Source organism: Neovison vison, chromosome 5 (assembly GCF_020171115.1).
Source record: "Neovison vison isolate M4711 chromosome 5, ASM_NN_V1, whole genome shotgun sequence".
NCBI lineage: Eukaryota > Metazoa > Chordata > Mammalia > Carnivora > Mustelidae > Neogale > Neogale vison.
The window spans coordinates 70,690,913-70,709,600 of record NC_058095.1 but is presented as its reverse complement, the minus strand read 5'-3'; the positions used below and the strand labels follow the sequence as shown (position 1 = coordinate 70,709,600).

The window sequence follows — 18,688 nt, the reverse complement described above, 5'->3', positions numbered from 1 at the left end:
GCGTCACAGCGGTGGGCAGAGAAATCAGGGGCCTTCCCCCAGTGTGGCAGACCTGCTCATGAAACCCCTCTGGTGTCCCCATGTGATGCCAGTGCTGAGGGCCCCAGAAGGAAATGACCGTCACGGACAGGTCACGGGTCTCCCTGAAGTGAGCGAGCTGACCACGACCTAGACCAGCTCTCTGGACTGGATCAGAGTGAGCTGGTGAACCTCACTCTGTTCCTAAGGAACTGGCCTGTGGCCTCTTCTGGGGGCTTCCTTTTTTTTTTTTTAAAGATTTATTTATTTATTTGACAGAGAGAGAAACAGCAAGAGAGGGAACACAACCTGGGGGAGTGGGAGAGAAGCAGGCTCTGCACTGAGATGGGAGCCTGACGTGGGGCTTGATCCCAGGACCCTGGGATCATGACCTGAGCCGAAGGCAGATGCTTAACCATCTGAGCCACTCAGGCGCCCTATCTCTTCTGGGGACCCCAGAAGAGAGCGGCAATCAACTGTGTGGGAGGAACAGGCTGATGCCCACCTCAGCAACATATTATGGGCTCAGCATTACCAAAGGGAAAAGTCACATTCAGTGAACAAAAGTGCTGCCGGCTTGACCGCTGCTCTTACCTAAGAACAGAAGACAACATTTGGGCATCAGATTAGGTATGGCTTAGTCTACTCTCTAATGTACATCAGAGATGGGGAAACTGAGGCCCAGAGAGGCCAGTGTGCCTCTCTAGAAGTCTCTGAAATGCACACAGTGCTAGAGGTCCTTAGTTCCCCTGTCTAGCTCTGAAGTCATCCTCCCCGCTGACCGCTTCCCCTCCATGCTTCCCCATCTGAGCACCATCACCAACAGCCCCGCCCACCCTCACCCACAGCCACCTGGTTAATCAACCTCTCCAGCCAGCAGAGCAGAGTTCCCTCTCGGCCTCCTGACACCTCTGGGAGCTGCAGACCCCGATGCCCCCAGCAACAGAGGAGGGGACAAACCACAGGAAGTGCTGACCTCTTCCCACCATGGTCGTTCAAGGGAAAGCTCTGTACCATTCTGGTGATGGTTGCACAGACTGTCAAGACCCCTGGGTACTAAACAAACCAATGATTTAGAGAAAACAAACCTAGCTACTAACAGCAACTGCAGTGACAAGGCCACAGGTCAAGTTCGAGTCTGATCCTTCCTACTTCCAAATTTTCTTCGATGACCATTAAAAGAGGCACCATAAATATTCTCCAAGACTCAGGATAAAAAAGAAAATCAACCTGGAAATATTGTATTACAGTCTATTTTGGTAGAGCAGACTGAAATACAAATCAAAATTAAGCACGAACTAGGTCCCAAGCATGGGATGTGGGTCCTGAATGGCCCAAAAAGACCTGGTTAAAAAGCCGTACCCCCTAGGCAGGCCTGAGATCTTCAGAGTCAAATCCCCATGGCTCCTCCCCAACCCTGGTCCAGGAGTGAGGGCCTCTGCGGTTCTGGCCCCAGAGAGAAGTCCCTCGGAGCTGTCCCACTGGTTCCACTGGCAGGAAAACCACTGGACACCACATAATCCTCTTTACCCAGCATCTCTGAGCTTAAACCACCTTACTCTGGGTAAGGCTGTCCTCCCACATTCCTTCCTTGTCTATTTACGTCCCCCTCCCTTGTGTGCTAAACAAATATGAAATGGCCTTAAGTAGCAGGTTCCCAACCCACACATGTGAATCTCTGGGGAGCTTTGGAAACATACTTGGGCTCAGGCCCCCTCCCAGAACAATTAAAACAGAAGGTGGTGGGGCATGAACACTGGCATTTAAAAAAAATAAAAAATAAAAAATAAGGCAGCTCCCCAGGCGATTCTGACAAAGCATAGGAGCCAAGCAGAAAACCACTGGCTTAGAGAAGCCCAGAGGACAATGAAAAGCACCTCAACAAAGAAATCCAGGCAACAAGGAAAGGAGAGGGTGCTGGGTTAGAACCCAAAGTACAGGCCACACTGGAGCTAACACGGACTGACTTCGAGCTGAGCTTCCTGACGGCCAAAGCAAAGAGGGTTCTCTGTCCACAAGCAAGAAATAAAGCAGATTCACAGAAGTTCTTCCTTGCCCTGGGGCCTGAGATGAACGCCTCCCTGATACCCTCTGAAGGAGGACACACACCGTGTTGCAACGAGAGCATATGCCACTTCTCACCCCACAGGGCAGCCTTCGGAAGGGTGCCCACCGGTCCACAATGGGTGTATCCTGGGCTGCCCTTGAAATCCATGCTGAAAATAAAAGCCTACCCAAAATCAAGGTCCACACATACAATATGCCACCAAGTTCACGCTGTCTTCCTGACCATGACATACCTAGCCTGCTCCCCTGAACTCCAGCACCTTGTCATAACAACAGAAGGGCACAGATGCTGTTTACTGAAGTAGAGAAATAAAGGAAGTGACTCATGAAAACACCAAGAACACTGAGACTGTCCCCATAATGCAGGAGCGGAAAGAGTCAAGCATTTCCCTCAATGCCAATGCAGAGAAAGGCCACTGCTCACACTCAGACCCACTGCTGGTATCTCTCAGCTCTCAGAGCTCCCAAGACTGGCAACCAGTAAGCAGGCCTCATGGCCACCAAAACCAAAAAATAACAGAGGCCTCCGAGTCCCTTACACATAGTATACTTTGCTGTTATGTATGATATACCTCGGGAAGAAGTTCTCTATAAATGTGTTAAAATCAAAGGATTCAGGAAGTGACCACCCTCCTACCCCTTATTCATGACATTTTCTTTTTGGTCCATGCACTGCATCACCACGTTTCAAAGTGGGCACTGACAAGTTACAGCGGTGACTACTCACAATCGCCAAAGGCAAAAACAACCCCAGTGTCCATCAGCGGACAGGCAGATGCACTGCAGTAGAGCTACACAATGGAATACTATTCGACTATAAAAAGGAATGACACATGTGACCCCAGGGCTGAACCCGGAAAACACTGCTAAGTGACAGAAGCCAGACACAGACGGTCACATATGGAGGACGCCATGCATGTGAAACGCCCAACGCAGGCAAATCCTAGGGACAGAAAGCAGATCAGTCCTTTTCAGGGGCTGGGAGATGGGAGGATCAGGAGCAACTGCTTAATGGGTACGGGTTTCCTTCCGGGGTGATGAAAAAAGTCTGTCAACAACACTGTGGTAATCACTGCCCAACAGCGTAAATATACTTAATGCCCCTGAATTCTTAATGCTTTGAAATGGCTACCAGGGTAAATTTTGTGTCACATGTATTTTACAATAAAAAAATTAAAATGGGAAAATGTTCATTGTTCTGGTGGCTCAGTCGGTTAAGCATCCAACCCTTGATTTCGGCTCAGGTCATGTTCTCAGGGTTGTGGGATCGAGCCCCACATTGGGCTCCATGCTCAGCACAGAATCTGCTTAGGATTCTCTCTCTCCCTCATCCTGTGCTGCGCGTGCCCATTCCCTTGCTCTCTCAAATAGATAAATAAAATCTTTTTTTTTTTTAAATCATTGTTTTGCCCCAACAGAAGTGCTAAAAAAAAACTCAACCCACATTAAGATTTTGTATGAAGATGCATCACTGGGGCACCTGGGTGGCTCAGTTGTTAAATGGCTGCCTTTGGCTCATGTCATGATCCCGGGGTCCTAGGATCAAGCCCCACATTGGGCACCATGCTCAGCGGGAAGCCTAATTCTCCCTTGACATTCCCCCTGCTTGTGTTCCCTCTCTTGCTGTGTCTCTCTCTGCCAAATAAATAAATAAAATCTTTTTTTTAAAGTGCATCATTATTCCACATGTGCAGAAAGTCAGCTTCAATCCCAGAGCATTCAAAAATCAAAATTAGGATGGCAGGTGATCAGTCTTCTCTTAAAAACAAGTTTCCAAAGAGCCCATATCTGCTTGCGATGTGTATCAAAGCACTTATCCATGATGTAAGTCTGGGATTTGCTTTGGAAATAATTGAAGAGGGGGGAGGGGGCAGGATCCTAGATGAGCATACTCAGGTATTCTATACTTATATGATTGAAATTCTCCATAATGGTAAGTTGTGCTTTGTTTTCAAGCAATTCCCGAATCTTTCATATTCTGGATAATGCTCTGCAGAAGTAAAAAGAACTAGATGCTCCAAGGCTGTCAAGTTCTGGTGGCTCTACCTGGGGCCCTCCTCCTGTGCCCTACAGTTTAGGGTCACCAGGGCAGGCCCATCCACAAGAGGCCACATACAGGGATCCCTGGTAAAGAACCAGTTCCTACTGCCAGGCAGCAACACATGGACTCATCTGACCTAGTCCTTCACCCTGCAAATCGATACATTATCTAGACCTCCAAGATGCCTGCCCCGAATTCAGCTATCAGCTAGGGTCAGGAAACAGGGAAATCTTTCACTGGAATGCCTTTAACAGAGCTATGGAACCCCCACCGCTGCAGATAGAGCTCGCCTCCCTGCACCAAGGAAGCAGGATGCTGCCAAGCTCTCATCTCATCTCAGGATGCTACAACAGGAGGCTAAAATTTCAACTGCCTATCCACTTGCTTCTCCTCCTTCTCCTTCGTCTTCCAGAACTAGATGAGGGGTGGGAGGCCAGGCAGGTATCCCTCCCTCCCACCCTGTTGTCTTCCCAGTATCTAGGAAAGTGCATGGCCTGTAGTAGGTGCTCGACTAAATGTTGTCTGATCCTGACTTCTGATGGATACTGTTCTAAAGATGCATCATAAAGACTAGCTATTCACAAATGCCAGTGCAAGACATCAAATGGAAGGCACCAGAATGTACCAGTGTTGGGTGCCAGAAAAGGAGAAGACAGGAGACAAGGGGTTATGGTACAAACGATACCACCGAAAATAGCATCAGAGATGCTCTGGAATGTAGAGCCTGGGTCACAGAGAGGGGGGCATGGAGAGAAGGGGTGGCTGTGTGCCAGGCAGAGGAGGGTGCGAGGCAAACGTCTAAAGCAGGGAGGGCAAGGAAGAAGGCATCAAACAGGGAGGCTGGCGAGCTCTACCACCCTGAACCCAAGACGCGTCCATGGCCAACGCTGTGTAAGGCCCTGGTCTCCAGAGCAGGGCCCAGGGAATGAAGGGAAATGAGGAGGCATCATGGGAGGGGTAGGGGCTGTGGAGAACGGGCACACGAAACCCCATCCAGAGATGGCGCCGACATTGGCGCTGACCCACTGTTGCCAGGCAACAGTGCAGGCCCCCGGCTGCCAAGTGTTCTGATTTGTCAATGAAGCTCCAAGTTTGGACTGCTATGTAAGATCTCCTGATTTTCCTGTTGGCGACTCTGGTAGACAGAATAATGGCCTCCCAAAGACGTCCACATCCTAATCCCAGTTACACGGCAAAGAGGAATTAAGATAGCTGACGGGATTAAGGTTTCTAATCAGCCGACCTCAAAACAGGGACAGGAGCCCGGATTATCCAGTGGGCCCAATGTAATGGCAAGGATCCTTAAAAGTGGAAGCGGGAGGCAGATGTCAGTGTCAGAGTGATGCGGTATGAGGACAGGACCAGCTACTGCTGGCTTTGAAGACAAAAGGGGCCATGAATCAAGGAACGTGGACACCCTGTAAAAGCTGGAAAAGGCAAGGAAACAGATCTTCTCCTAAAGCCTCCGAGAAGGAACACAGTCCAGGCTACACCATGATTTTACCCCCCGGAGGCCTGTGTTGGAAGTCTAACTCGCAGGACGACCATTTTAAGCCACTGCATTTGTGATCATTTGTTATAGCACCCATGGGAAACTAATACAACAACCAAATTTCATTTTTTAAAAAAGGACAGTACAGCCCAACAAAACACATCTGTGGGCTGAATGGGGCCCATGGACGACTTCGTCTAGTCTACTCCAAGGAAGAGTTGAAGGCTGGGCATCTCCTGGGTACTTTGCACAGTGCCTGGCCCAGGAGCTCTCTGACACGCATCCCAGGGTTAACCACTAGGTCCCTTACCTTCAAACCCACTCACAAAATTCTCCAGGGATTTCTGGAGAAACAGAGCTGCCTGGGGAACCTAGCAGGCTCAGTGGGTAGAGCATGCAACTCTTGCTCTCGGGACCACGAGTTCAAGCCTCATTTGGGCACAAAGCTTCCTCACAAAAAAAAAAAACAAAAAAAACAAAAAAAAAAAAAAACGAAAAATAAAAGCTGCTTGAGTGTAAGCATCGGGAGCTCCATTCCCAGCAGACCGGCTAGCCATAAGCAATGCAGGCACATGCCCAGACCTCACCTAGGACCTGAGACACTGGCCTACAGTATCGTGGCTGAGAACCCTTCTCAACTCTGCCTTCTCCTGCAAGCATGGAGAAGGGAGGGCTGTGCAGCTCCCTGGGGAAGCCTCCGCCCTGCCCCCACCAGCCAGCCACCCACAGGGCACCCTCTGGCTCAGTGACTCCCCAGCACCGAAAGCAATGAGATCACTTTGGGTTTTTTTTTAAACAGTAGAGGAACACTTTTCAAAGGAGCTCTTTTTAGTTTCCCACATTCAGAGCGGCACAGAGCTGCTCTGATCAGAGGCAAAGTGGAGGACCCAGAGCACTGCCCACTCAGCCACCGAAAGGTTGTGCAAAAGCCACGGCCGACTCAGCGCACTCAGCACTGGGCAGGTTCTGCCACATATCCAGCCCTTCCCTCCACCCCACCCGCCCTGCTCAGCCAGGCTAGAGCCACCCTTCAGGCCCTCGGCAGTGCAGTTCTCTGGCCCCGAGGCCTTTCATTGGTGTGGCCCAGAGCTCCCACTTTTCCTTCCTACCTAACGTCTCCTCTGAAGCCTTCTGTGACCCCCAGATTCACTCTCGGGGTCTGATACCACTTTTTCCATTCCTCCCTCCCTGGGCTGCCATTACTTTCTCTCCATCAGGAGCAGCTCTCTGCAAAACACGAGCTATTCGGGTCAGGAACACACAGCTCTTCACTGATGCATTCCCATCCTACAGCGCACAATACATATGTGCTCAATAAACACTAAAGATGGACTGGACCACAAACTAATTTTTTTCTGGAAACATCCAAGTTATGATATGGTGACATGCATCAGATGCACGGGGTAAAACCTCCCTTCTGATCATCCACGGATAAAGTGAATCTGCCTCAGTCGGGTACTCTGAACCACAACTATCTTTAGGATCAGCAAACAGGTGGGACCCAATCTTTTCTCCTGCCCTCACCGGGGTTTACAGTCTTGGCTATACACCAGCTTCTGCTGGCAAAGCAGCTCAAAGGCAAACTCCAGCAGCCTGGGGAGTCATCTGTCCCTGGCACGATTCCACCTTCTCTGACGCCCCCTCCCTCTTTCCCGCAGCCTGTCCTCAGTTCCTCCACAGTAACTCAGGACCCAGCACCCCACATCTCCTCGATGCACAGGCTTCTGGCTCCAATGTTCTCCCACCTTCTAATCCCTGACATTCCCAGAGGCTCCCCTGAGCACACAGTTCATCTTGTCAGCCCACGCAAACCATGAAAATCATCTGGGGCACTTCTAAAAAAACTCCTGGCTCTCCCTCCCTGGTCTGGGGTGGAGCCCCAGCACAAGCATTTTAAAAAAGCTTCTCAGGCCACGTGATCTGCAGGTGCAGCCAAGGAGGAAAACTGCGGGCTTGAAGGCTGTCCCATCCACACTTCCCAGCCAGCGCCAAGGCCTCCAGGGCCCCTGCCTCTCCCCGAAAAGACCAGGGCTCCAGGACCTCCCTTCGCGCTGAAACACACCTGTGTTCTCTCTGGAACTGCGACCCATCCAGTCTCACCAACCTGCCCGGTCAGGCCCTGCCCCAGGGTCCCTCCCCAAACACTTGAACTCCCTACTGCTAACAGCACCGAATCCCGGGGCCGCTGCCTCGTCAGAGTCTACGGCCATCGGGCCACCTTAGTCCTCATTGTTCCCAGCGGGCATCCACAGAGCAGAACTGCCTCTGTGAATGTGGGGTGCCCCAAGCTCTGCCCCCTGCTGTTCCCTCCTTCTGATATGCCTTCCCATCTGTCTTCTGTACCTGGACCCTGTCCCCTGTCCTCTGAGGTCCACCTCAAATCCCACCTTCTCCCTGATGTCTTCCCTGACCTTTCCAGATTCTTCTCCATTCTCGATGCCCTGACAAAGAATCAAAATCACGGCTCAGCAAATCACCAGCTTCTAATTGTCTCACAAACGTTAACTTTGTCTTCTCAATCAGTGGCAGGAAACATGGCCTTTCATTTACACCCATCATTTTGACTAGAGACCACATGCATATTTTCCAGGCCGACGCCGACCTCAAATATTCTGCTCTAATGTCATGAAATTGTCCTTGACTTGACGCCCATAAGTCTACATCAACTGGACTGCTTCTCATAAAGCGCTATCAAAATTCTTCCCCTTGTCCTCTGTTTCCCAAATTTTTGGACCCAAGTACAGTCACTGTACCCCAGGACAGCAACAGATATCAAACAGGCACTCATGGAGAGGTTGCTTTCAAGTTAAAAATGTGACTTTTCAGGCTGTCACTATTCCTCCACTACGACTTTTGGGGGGAGGGAGGGGAAGGGTGCAAACTCTGAACAGCCCACCTTCTAGCTCTCACGATTTATTCACCTCAGCCTCAAAGAGTTTACAAAACAACAAATTTGAGTCCAAACCTCCCGGGCCTCCCGAGAGCACAGGGCAGGTACTGACACATAGCTGTTTACCATTCCTTGGCTTGGGAGCTGCAGGCCATTTTCAAACCTTGGGAAAGCGATCACACCCCAACCTCCACATACACTGTTAAGACCAGAAAAATCACCCAGTTGCTGTAAGTCATATGTTAATTGCCCGCTGAGGAAGGAGACACTTTATATTTTTATTTGTAGAACTTTTTAAGACTATCGAGTTATGCTGCAGGAACCCAATCACATTTTAACAACCGGCATTAACCAGGAGACTTTTTTTTAGTCCTTAATCCCCATGTGTCATGTTTACAGAGCCAATGTGCAGAGCTTTAGGATTACAGAGTAAAAAAGAAATGAGCCCTTTCCTCAGAGCAATTTGGGCAATTATTTTAACACAGTTTTGCAAACACAAAAACCCTTACCAGCCCACACAGACTTCCTCCCAGCCAAGCCAGCTGGGGTCCTCCCAGGTCCCTGCTGTACGCAACAAGGCAGACACAGGTCTTTGAATTTACTTCCATGGCCCCGGACAGGGAGGTGAGGGGTTGTCATAGAAACAGCTTCATGAGGCTCCAAAACCAGATGGATAGGTATGAGACTGGCTGGGGGCACAGGAACAAGCCTGACCCCTCCAAGCCACAGTCCGTTCATCTGTTGTAAAACGCGTACCTCCCAGGTACAGCGAAGCAGTGGGAGCACCTGGCAGGGCTGTAGAGTGAGGGAGAGGAAATAATGTGGTTTTGAATCTGACACAGGTGGCAGCGAATACCAGCTGGGGTAACTTAACTGGCTGTGTGGCCTGAGGCAGGCAGCTTAACCCCTCTGAGCCTTAGTTTTTGCATATGCAAAAAGAGAAATAGTGACCCTGCAGGATGACAGAAATTCAGTATTGTGCATAAGAAGAGTAGCATAGGGCCTGGCACATAGAAGACATTCAAAAACTGTCAGGGCTCTCTCTCTCTCTCACACACACACAGGTTTGGTTTTGATGGACAAGCTGATAATTACTATTGGAGGAAAACAATACCCCCCACAAACTCTAAACACCGAAGAATATTTAATCAATCTGAACCATTGGAGGGAGGAGGAGTGACTTCCATTAACACCAGTGGCCATCCCTAATGGCCCCGTGGGAGTCTCCTGGTGCCCTGCCCTTTCTCAGCTGCATTTCTAAAAAGCCTTGACAGTGAATGTCTTGTTGATGTGTGGGAACGATGAACTGGCTTTTCTTTTTTTTAAAGATTTTATTTATTTATTTGACAGAGAGAGATTACAAGTAGGCAGAGAGGCAGGCAGAGAGAGAGAGGAGGAAGCAGGCTCCCTGCTGAGCAGAGATCCCGATGCGGGACTCGATCCCAGGACCCTGAGATCATGACCTGAGCCGAAGGCAGCGGCTTAACCCACTGAGCCACCCAGGCGCCCCTGAACTGGCTTTTCTAACAGAATCCTAGATTTACTGCCCCTCTGAAGGGCACTGACGTCTTACAGCCCCTTCATGAACGAACACACCCCAACTAACTCACACAGTGATGATGCCTGGGACCACAGTCCCAGTTCTGATCACAGAAGAACAAAGGTGAAAACATCTCTTTGACAAATGAAACTCTCTTCTCAAGGGTCATGCCATCATCTTGTAGGTGATTCAGGCACATTTCAGAGGCAGAAAAGCACCGCTGTGTTTGAGTATCCCAGCAATCAGGCACCCCCTTCGTATTCAGTCCTCTGGGCCAGGGTCCCCAGATCTGGGTCCAGGGCCAGGAATGTGAGCAGCACCTGGAAACTGGCTGAAAATGTACTTTCTCAGACTTCATCCCAGACCTACTGACTCAGACACTCTGGGGGTGGAGCCCGGCAATGTGTCTAACAGGACTTCTGGGTGATTCCAATGCATGCTTGGAGTCTGAGAAACACCAGTCTCTTCTGCAAGATGGTTATTATTAGCCCCACTTGGGAGAGGAGGAAAACGCAGCTCAGTGATTAGAGTGCTCAAAGCCACCCAGCCAGGAGACCAATTTGTACCCACGTCTGAATCCAAAGCTATTTCTCACATGGCCTTTGTAGTCAAATTCTCTGTACCATTTGGTGCCCTCGGCTACTGAGCCACCGTGATGCGACGATGACATTAGCTTAAGAGGGGTGGGAGTGAGAGGAAGGCTGAAGCCTGCACTCAGAAGTGATTAATTATAGATGCTTTTAAATCCACATCATGCATCAGCCTTAGACAGTCAGCCATCCCTCAGGACGAGCCTGCTTTTCCCTGTTCCATTTATCAGCAGGGTTGCCATGAAAAGAAGGGGGGGTGGTCCCTTCATTTACAGCCCTCTGTGCACCCGCTGCCTAGCACTGCTTTGAACAGAAAGAGAAGAAGTTACCTGTTCTGTCTCCAGAGCACTTGAAGTGCAGCCTTGACCGACAGGAAGGCTTGTCAGTGCCCAGGCACAAAGGTTCCAGCACCTGGGGATGCTGGGAATGAGTCACCAGAAAGAATCCAATGCATGTACACCGGGCATTTTAACAATGTTGCCGATCTGGTTCAAAGGAGGCAAACCTTTCTTTTTTTTTTTTTAATCTAATCCTAAATCTGGCGTCTATCAGTTCAAGTGGTTCATTAAACTCTTGACATTCAACCCACAGGGCTTTCACAGATCCTAGGTTAGGAAAAAGAACTCTCATTCACCATTCCCAGCCTTCTACACCATTCCCAGCCTTCTACATCGACTTGGTGGTGATTTTCAAGACCACAAGTGTATGCCATAATTTAGATAAGCATACCTAACACAGAGGGTCTCATGGGGTATGAAGCCAGGTTTGGGAATCACCCAGGCCTTGGTTTGACTCCCAGCTGTGCCAGTTGCCCCACAAGTTACTTAATCTCTCTGGGTCTCTATCTCCACTTGAAGATGGGTGGGGTAATCCCATCTTATATGGCTGTTTGTTTTTTTTGTTGTTGTTGTTGTTTTAAAGAAGGCTTCCTGGCCAGCTCGGAGCCCAATAGGGGGCATGAACTCACAATCCTGATATCAAGATCTCGCTGAGATCAAGAATAGGTCACTTAAAGATCTGAGCTGAGATAAGAAAAGGACACTTAACAGGCTGATCCGTACAGGTGCCCTTTTTTGTTTTCCTATTTCTATGTTGATGCGAAGACAAAATGAAATGACGTTAAAAAAGTCTGCTGACACAACTTTGCATTTCAAGTCATAAAAAACTTAACCACATGACAGGAAAATAGATCTAATCAAAAAGTCCATAGATGGGTTACACTCAATACACTCACTGAAGGGCTGACACTTACTTCACTCTATTTGTTTTTGTAAGTTTCTATTCTTAGAGACGGCGAACAAGCTCAATCAGACCAAAGAAAATTCCATTGACAAAGTGATCAGAAAGCGTGTCAATTTTCAAAAACTCAACAGATGGACATAAACTGTCATTTCACAGTGCAGCTGACAAAAACAAAATGTGCTCTCTCCCGCCCTCCTCAATCTTAGTTGCATTGTCCCACAGGACTCAGTCCGCCATCAACTTGCAGCAGGCCTTGATGCAGGTTTCCTCGTCTCTGTGAGACTTGGCTTCTCAAATGAGAAAGCAAGTAGAAGAATATCTCCGAATCCAATAAACCCATTCGAATCCAGGCCCCATCATTTACTAGCTGTGCGACCTTGAGCACATGGCTTAAGCCTCTGAGCCTCACTCAGCTTCCTCAACTGCAGAAGCGGGATAATATGCCTGTGGCCGATGACACCCATGTGTTACGTAACATGACAGACCCATATGACACATGATGGCTAGACCAACAGTAGTGGTTTTTGCAAGAGCAGGAGAGAACCGTGAATCCTGTAGTAGGGGATCAATAAAAGATTGCTCCTCCGCCCCTGCCCAGGGCAACTCATCCACATCTCAGACTTTCACTAAGCAGCTACCATGTGTCAGAGACTGGGGTAGGTGCTGGAGAAGTAGAGCAAGACTGGCCTTCAAGACGTCACAGTGCCACAAGAGCCCCAGATACAGAGATCAAGTGATTATGTGCTCGCTCCAAAGACTGTTGCGGGGCGCTGAGGCTTGGAGAGAAGCACTGGTGGCGCTGGCTGGCAAGGCCTACACAGAAGACGTTCGTTTAAACTGAACAGATGAAGAGAGTTCAGCAGACAGATGGGTGGCAGGGTCTCAACTAGAAAATTCCTCATATCCCCCAACCTCAAGTTCCCCAAATGCAAGCCATTTCTTTTTTTTTCTTTTTTAAGATTTTATTTATTTATTTGACAAAGATCACAAGTAGGCAGAAAGGCAGGCAGAGAGAGAGGAGGAAGCAGGCTCCCCGCTGTGCAGAGAGCCCCATGTGGGGCTCGATCCCAGGACCCTAACATCATGACCTGAGCCAAAGGCAGAGGCTTAACCCACTGAGCCACCTAGGCGCCCCAAATCCTTTCATTTCTGCAAGGCTCAGGGTCACCAGGTACTCATGCCATGAAACGACAAACACCACAGTCATCCATGATCCGTCAATATGATAGGAAGGTCCTGGGAGACAGGAGGAACAACTGCCAAAAAGCCCTAAAAACTTTAACACGCTTCCAGGAGTATGAAAGGACAGTTCCGTGCACGAAAATTTCTTGGCACTTTAGTCCACAAAGAACTGGAAGTTACCCTCATCCTAATGCAATCTTTGGGGGGAGGAGCCCACTTTTAAGTTCTGATGCCATTAAAACAAATCAAAGTCCTAAAAACCCTCCATCTACTTTTGGAGGACTCTTATCAGAATCCCAACTCTTACGAAATTCACACCTTACCAGGGAAGACAGTTATGTTAGGAGGCATCAATTATACTTCTACAAAGGCTTTTTTTTTTTTTTTTTTTACAAGGGATGGGCCATTTCCAAGGCTGCATACACCAAGCTAGGTATCATCACTTGCAAGTTACATCTCTGCACATCGGCCACCGTGTTTGACACAACACACCTTGCTGGGATAGAGTTCTCCATCAAACCACCCAAGGTTCAAGGAGGCAAAAAGCTTGCGTAAAGGGGGAGAGATCAGTACATCCCACAGGACCATCCAAACTTGCTCTAGGTCCAGGGCCCTGTGGGATGCAATCCTGAATCGTGTCTTAACAATAATTTGCCCTTTATCTAACTCTTTACTGGCCAGTATTATCTCATGCAACGCTTACAGAAGAAAGCCCAGTGGTAACATGACTAAGCCCATATTGAAACTAGTAAGCTTTAAAAATATAAAAGCAAAAATACAGATAGAGAAAAGAGCAGATCTTGGTGGCTTCTCTGACACCATCACTGATCCCAAATACAATCACTGGAATAAGAACAAGTCAGGGGAAAAAAAAAAACCCTGTAGTCCCTTCCGATGTTCATTTAAATACAGATGAAAACTTAATTATCAGTACGAACTCAATCACTGCTGTGCGGCATTCAGTATATGATTTTGCCAGTACCTATCATCTGGTATCTAGAGCTACAAGATGTACATGTTTTCTGCCAAATCCTCATTATCTTACGTAATTGGGAGGGGAGGTAATTAAAATTCACCTTTTTCAATTATTTCAACCTCCTATTCCAACCTCTTCTTTCACAGGGCATTTTTTGGAGGTAGAAAGGTGGAACTCATACTTCACATCTTTCCCAGCCCATTATCTTGTGTGAATGTTAAAAATAAAAAGGGGGAGGGGGTGTTATCCTGAAGATCTCTCTTTAAAAAAATTTCTCAAATGTGTGGAGAGAGCACCCCGGAGACCAAGCTTCTAGTTCTGGCAGTGACAAGGTATCACTGCATGACCTTGGGCAAATCACTACATCTCTGGGCCTCAGTTTCCCCCACCTGAAGCCCAACATGGTCAAGCCCCATCCTCTCTTAAAGCACGGATTTCAGATGCATCCCCCGGGCAAATCAGTGAAGGGACCCCAGGCCGTGCCCCTGGGCGGCGGAATGGACTTTCACAGGCCCCAGCTGGGGTTTCTGGGGAGAGCAAGCTGCCCCCATCCTCCCCAACCCGCCCCGCAAAGCCACTGGGCCAACTTCAGGTCGCAAACAAAAACCTGTTGGCACGGACTCCTCTAGGAAGGGCCAGCCTCTCCCAACGCGCTCAGCTCAGGGGGAACCGCCCCACAGGCAGAGAGAGGAAGGGTCTCCTTGAAGAGGCCGGCCCCCACGCACCCATTCACCCACCCGAATTAGCCGAACAGGACCGTCGGGCGGGGTCTCTGCCATCCCACGCGGAACAAAAGGCAGCTGGAACCAGGCTCGGCCGCCCCCGTCCCCGCTGTGCTGTGGGGGTCGGGGGTGGGGAGGGAGAACCTGGTCCCTGGGGAGGGAAAAGGGCCCCGCTCCAGCCCGAAGGCGAGGGGGGACGGGACCGGATCCTAAGACAGAGAGGACCCCTCCCCCGATTCCTGGAGGAAACAGGGGCTGGGCGGTGCACGGGGGCGGGAGGCAGATCGCGCTCGGCTCGGGAGGAAAGAGGCGCCTGGCCGGAGGAGGGGAGGAAAGTGCTCTGGGGAGGTGGGGCGGGGTTGTTCCAAGCTGAAAGGTAGAGGATGAGGGCCTGAGGAGAATCCTGGATCTTGGGTGGGAGTAAGAGGAGAGCCCCAGACTCCGGAGGATGTAAAAGGAAGAGCTTCCAGATAGGAAAATGGGGGGGGGGGTCCTTGCAGCGGAAAGAGGGATCCAGATGGGGAGGGGGCCATGCTCCAGCCCGTGGGGCGGGGCCTGGTGGGAAAGAAAGGGGTCCCACCTGAGTGGGACCCAGCTGGGGCACCTGGGTGCATGCTCTGGGGGGCTGGCTAGAGGGGAGCGGCGCCGTGAGGGAGTCCGTGCCCTGGGGAGGGGAGGGTCCACGTCCCGGGGCCCCGCTCCCGCCCCCCGAGGCTCGTCGGCCCCGGCTCACCTCCACTCCTCCGAGCCTGCCTGGGTGCGCGGCTGCGGCCGCGGGTAGCGCTGGTGAGGCGGGAGCGACCGGAGCCTGCGGAGCCGCCGCAGCCGCCGCCGCCGCCGCGTCTGGCTCCGTTTGACACCCACACACCAGCCAACATGGCGGCCGGGAGGGGGCGCGCCGGCGGCGTGCGCGCGCCCGCCGGCCCCGCCCCTCCACCCTGCCGAGGCCCCGCCCCCGCCGAGGGCCCGCCCCCGCGACCTCCCCCCACAAACCCAAGACCCCGCGCAGAGTGCCAAACGCTCCCGCGGTGCCGCTCGACCTACGCCCAAATCCCTCAAGCGTCCCCCCAAACTCCACACATGCATCTCAAGGACCCCCCCAATCGTCCACAAACCCTCGCGAATTCATACCTGAACCCACGCACTCAGACACCTCCCCACAAAACCCCCACTCCATACTCCACAAGCATCTCCCCACCCTCAGGCAAGCACACGGAGTCCTCCACCAGCGCGGAAACTCCGTTCTGAACCTTGCAGCGTGCACTTGGAAACATTATTCCCACAGGGGCTTCTCTCAGGAGGTGGAGCCTGGAAGGGACAAGGGGCTCTGGGGGCGCTGGTCACTTTCCGTTTCTTGAGCTGAGTGCTGTTGTCACAGGTGTGTTCACTTTGTGACAATTCACTGATGTACACTTCAGGTGTGTGCCCTTTTCCGTATGTGTGTTAATTCTTCAATCAAACACACTCAAAAATTTTTCTGAGAAGGGGATGCATCGGCTTTGCTAGACAGCCAGAGACATCCTTAACACTAAAAATGGAGAGCCCTTGGCCCACCGTCATCCTCGCATGAGGAATTTACACGACCTGAAACTCACAAAAGCAACACAGCTGCCCGTTCCATCTGGTTCATCCAGGGCCCATGAGGCACCAGGCACTGTGCAAGGCTCAAAAGGAGTCGAAGATGAAGCTGGACAAGAGGCAGACCTTGGAGAGGTTCCTGGGACCTTGCGGCTGACTAACCCACTCCAGACAGGGTGGGGTCAGCAGAAACCCCTCAGAGCAGATTCTGGGGTGTGGTTCAGAGCTCCCTGGGTTGGCAGACAGCACCATCCCTGTTACCTGTGTTCTAAGAAGGCCCAGGTGACATCAAGACTCTGCCAAGCTCTGGTTTTCAGGGAAGTTGCGTCTCTGAGTCCCATTCTGCCCTCAGTTACTAAGAGACCTTAGACAAGTCATTGCACTTCTCTAAGCTTACTATTCCTCCTCTCTGTGAAGAAGTCCAATGGATGAAGACTTCCCTTCTGTTCTTCCAAGCTGAAATCTAGACTTCCTTTCTCAGGGAAAAACATAAGAGCAAAAGGAAAGGGGAGAAGAGAGAGAGAAACAGAGGGAAGGGGAGGAAAGAAAGGAGAGGGAGGGGAAGGAGGGGGGGATGAGGAGAGAGAAACGCAGAGACAAATGCAGTTGTGAAGTCACGTGGCCATTTTTCCTCTACAAAGCCCAACACTGGTGGTTCCAGATGTTAGAAATTCCTCCCCAGGGTTTGCAACCCCCTCCCACTGCTCAATGTCCCTTCTCTACCCGGATAGTTAATTAGCCTCGTGGCAGGAACCCAAGCTCCCCGTTTTGAACTTGGCCCGCCCCTTTGCTGGAGAAGGCCCTCAACCAGTCCAACACTCCCTGTAAGCTGCAACTCACTCTTTGCTGGGCCTTCTGGAAGAGGAGAGCTTTTCATGAAACCATGATCCCTGTCCCCAGAGTCTGAAGCTTCCTATGAATTACACACTCACCCTGTGGGTGCCCGGTGCGGGCTCTAGGGCTTTCCCTAGATGGAGCTGCCCCGTAGTGCTTCCTGCAATGATAGAAATGTTCTCTAGCTGTGCCATCCACATATGAGCGCTTGGGATGTGGCTAATATGACCCAAGGAGCTGAATCTTTAAGACCTTATTTAACTTTAATTAATGAACTTAAATAGCCACGTACGGCTGGATGCTGGACCACACTGAACAGCGGCTGCCCTAAACCTCACCACAGCCCCACAAGGTGAGCAGTCTTAATGTCCACATCTTACAGATGAGAATTTGAGGTTTGGAGAGATGCCAGGACTTGGTCATCGAGGCCAGTTTTTCCACGTGTAGAGCCCATTGCCTTCTGCACCCAGCTAACAAGTCTGCCTAGCCGCAGACATAAACACGCAAATTCTGAGGAAAGACCTGGATACAGATAAAGAGACCATGGCGTAGGGGGAGGGGGGTTGCATGGCCGGCTTAGTTAGAGAAGCAATGCAACGCTCGATGTTGGGGTTGAGTTCAAGCCCCACATTGGGTGTAGAGATCACATACATAAATAACAAATAAATAAATAGACTTAAAAAAAAAAAAAAGAAAAGAGGGAGAGAGAGAGAGGATGATCTTAAGTACAACCCAGGAAGTAAGTTGGAAAGCAGGAGAAAGAGCCAGGCTGGGGAGTGGAGCAGGGCCAACTGAGGCCGAAAGACCACCACCCAAGTGCAAGGTCAGAGGGGACATTCCTGCATTCCTCCAAGAGGTGTCTCCTGGGCACCTGGGTGGCTCAGTGGGTTAAGCCGCTGCCTTCAGCTCAGGTCATGATCTCGGGGTCCTGGGATCGAGTCCCGAGTCGGGCTCTCTGCTCGGCAGGGAGCCTGCTTCCTCCTCTCTCTCTCTCTGCCTGCCTCTATGCCTACTTGTGGTCTCTCTCTGTCAAATAAATAAATAAATAAAGAGGTGTCTCCTTCCCAAACTGCTTTGAGATGTGAAGCATCTCACTGTCTTTCATGGTCCCTCTCTGAATACACCTTCACCATGAGCCCTTAAGGTCAGCAGTCCTAGTCCCCCTAGTTCCAGATGAGGAAACAGATGCAGCAGACAACCATGCTGCTATTCAGACCCAGGTTCTGGTCCAGAGCGTGGAAACAGTCTTACAGAAGAGGCTGCAGGATAAGCCAGACACTGCCTAAACCCAAAGCAGTCCCAGGGCACAGGGGTGGAGCTGACACTTCATCCGCCCTTCCCCGTGGAGCCAGAGCCCAGGAATACACGAGCGCCTGGCTCCAGGGCTCCCAAACAGACCATGTCCCACCACTTGCCACTGACAAAATCCAAAGGCAGAGAGACAAGCACAGTTAAAGCAGGAAAGGAATTTATTTCACTGAGGCCAAACCAGGAAGACAGTGGACTCACTTCTCAA

At 50.6% G+C, this 18,688-nt stretch overlaps 1 protein-coding gene across 2 annotated transcripts in view; it reads right to left on the bottom strand.

Moving 5' to 3' along the window:
* EPN2 (epsin 2) overlaps positions 1 to 15,591 on the bottom strand; it is an 81,970-nt gene extending 66,379 nt beyond the window's left edge. For both annotated transcript variants that reach the window (XM_044249344.1, XM_044249343.1), the window contains exon 1: positions 15,494 to 15,591. The gene's annotated coding sequence lies outside the window, so the exon portion shown is untranslated. The remainder of the gene's footprint in view (positions 1 to 15,493) is intronic.
* Between the last annotated feature and the right edge of the window lie 3,097 nt (positions 15,592 to 18,688).